At 38.3% G+C, this 2,569-nt stretch overlaps 1 protein-coding gene across 1 annotated transcript in view; it reads left to right on the top strand.

Moving 5' to 3' along the window:
- Positions 1–1,988: 1,988 nt before the first annotated feature.
- Positions 1,989–2,569, top strand: part of fhip1aa (FHF complex subunit HOOK interacting protein 1Aa) — a gene marked incomplete in the record, with an annotated part of 28,648 nt that continues 28,067 nt past the window's right edge. The window contains 1 exon segment of the mRNA XM_014020679.1: positions 1,989–2,036.

Consider the following 2,569-nt stretch of genomic DNA (forward strand, 5'->3'; position numbering starts at 1 on the left):
ACACACACACACACACACACACACACACACATGTTCGCCCATCTTTCCAGTTGGGGACATTCCATTGACTTCCATTACATTTCTACAGCCTAACTCTGACCACAAACCCTAAGGTTAACCTCACAGGTACCTACCTGACCCTAAAACTAACCTAAACTCAATTCACACCTTGGTCCTAAACCCAACCCCCAACCCACCAATGGCATTTAAACCAAATGGGGACTCAACTTGTGTCCCCAAATGCACCAGTTGTCCCCAAAGGTAGGCACTTTTTCTTAAAATTGCCCCCAAATGTCACCAGAAACACCCCCCACCCACCAACACACACAGATTTGATCTTAGCTGGACCAAAATGTAATTGCTTATTCAACTTAAAACTCTCAATTTTTATAGGAAAATGTATTTGGACGGCACTTTGAACAAATTGCAAACATGTATGTTTAAACAGCGAATGAGTTCTCAGGTGTCAGCTTCTCAGTCAGTTTCACTCCAGTTTGAACAAAGCAAACTTCTGTAACACAAAATGCGATTTGCACGTGTTCATAGCTTAAAATAACAATAAAGCAGTTCACTAAAAAACAACATTCCTTAAACAAAGGCATGTGTCCCAGCACCTTTCACGTCAGAGTTTTAAATTAGGATCATCTTATAAAATGATGAATTTGTCGCTGTTTGGGTCAAACACTGCAGTCTCATGGCGTTGCTATATTTTGCATGATCTCACAGTATGTGTTGAGAATGACTCTCATAACACACCAAACTGAAGCTGACAGCACTATAGCCTCTTTTACTAATGGGAATTATCTGGTGTGACCTTCTTGAATTGGGCTGACTCCATAGTTGCAAACTCTTTGTGCAAAATTGTCTAAAGATGTTGCGCAATGTTGTTTCGAACAGTCCAGGGTAAAGTTTTAAACAAAGATCTCAGTGCTCAGAGTATAAGCTGGGACTCTATAATCTACCAACACTCACCTATTTTTTAGCTCAATATTTGTTAAATTGTCTGAGTCATTACCATATTTGTGCATGTTCGTGTGGATTACCTGTGATGGCCAATCTTGAATCAAATAAATTCCAGAAGTTAATCGGTCATGGATACACATCCAGTGATCCGTTTCTAAAAGTTTAGCTAAAAATCTATTTAATGCTTCGAGACACTCTTCATGTTAAGGCCTGTTTTGATAAATTTTAGCGAGGTGTAAACGACAAATGTTGCTTTTGTTATTAATGCAAACCACAGTTTTTTGTGTTTAGCTACAGTTTAATACACAGATATTCAATTTATGTACATAAAAGTAATTTAAGATTGCCCCTATATGAAATGATTGGCAATTTATAAAAGTTAAGGAAACCCCCATATAAAAATAGCATTATCACGGTTTGTTGATGTGTTTGTTACAGGTGCAGACTGGTGCTGGATGGGTGCAATCTAAGCCCCACATTCCCAAAAACATCCCTGAAAGCATGAGCTTTTCATCCTTGTTCAGTTTGTATTTAACAACAGGTTGTTGTTTTTTTCCTCTGACAGTCTCAGGACAGTCGCCGTGTGTGTGTTTGGGTGTGTGATTGTGTGTGTACGACGTTGGCTGCTGACATCATCCCTACTGTACTTTCAACACGAGCACGGTGAGCCTGCAGCCTGTCCCTTCACCACAACGGGGCCACTGTCAGCGATAAGGCTGTTTTTGTGTAGGTATATCCTATCGCTGCTCCCACCACTTCCCCTGGAGCTCGTTTGCATGGTTTCACCTGCTGATAAAGCAGCCGTGTTTGCATGTGGAGCGCAGAGAAAGAAAGAGAGAGAGAGAGAGATAAGGCGAGTCTGTGAAGTCAGGGAGAGAAACGCAGACAGCAGCATCACACTTTGTGAGGCAATCTTTACAGCTTTTTGATGCAAAATGAAGCCCGTTTAAAGACTTACAATTTAAAATATATGTATTTGTAAGGAAAATAAAGCTTAAGTAATAGGTTTGTCTTTGTTTTCCCAGGAATGGTCTGGTACAAATGCTGGGTTGAAGCTAAACTCTTAAAAAAAAACCATCAAAAAGCCTGGAGACAGTGTAAGCTTCTTTTTCACTTTTAGCAAAATATCTCATTATTCACTTGACAGATTTTCTTGAAACACCCAGACAATCACTGGATGTATGTCTATGTCAACCTGATAAGACAACTGACCTTAGAAACAAACAAAAAACAAACAAAAAACAAACAAAAAAAAAAACACTATTCAGTCAGTTTTACAAGTGTTGAGCTAAAATTTGGTGTGATATTAGTGGAGTCATTCCCATCACATACACTGAGCACTTATCAGAATGTGCAGGATCTTTGTTTAACCAGTGTTGTATGAAGTACCACAAAGTGATACCTCCTTTAGGAATATTGCTTGAGTAAAAGTCTTAAAGTATCTGATATTTTTGTACTTAAGTATTAAAAGTAAAAGTATTGATTTAAAATGAGCAGTTAGATTTTCTGTAATGACATTTATTAGGAGGTGACCTCCCCAAAAAAATGCAGAAATGACTATATCATGTTAAGATAATTAATTTATGTTAAATTTAGGATGCACTAG

Source organism: Austrofundulus limnaeus, unplaced genomic scaffold (genome assembly GCF_001266775.1).
Source record: "Austrofundulus limnaeus strain Quisiro unplaced genomic scaffold, Austrofundulus_limnaeus-1.0 Scaffold263, whole genome shotgun sequence".
Classification (NCBI taxonomy): domain Eukaryota; kingdom Metazoa; phylum Chordata; class Actinopteri; order Cyprinodontiformes; family Rivulidae; genus Austrofundulus; species Austrofundulus limnaeus.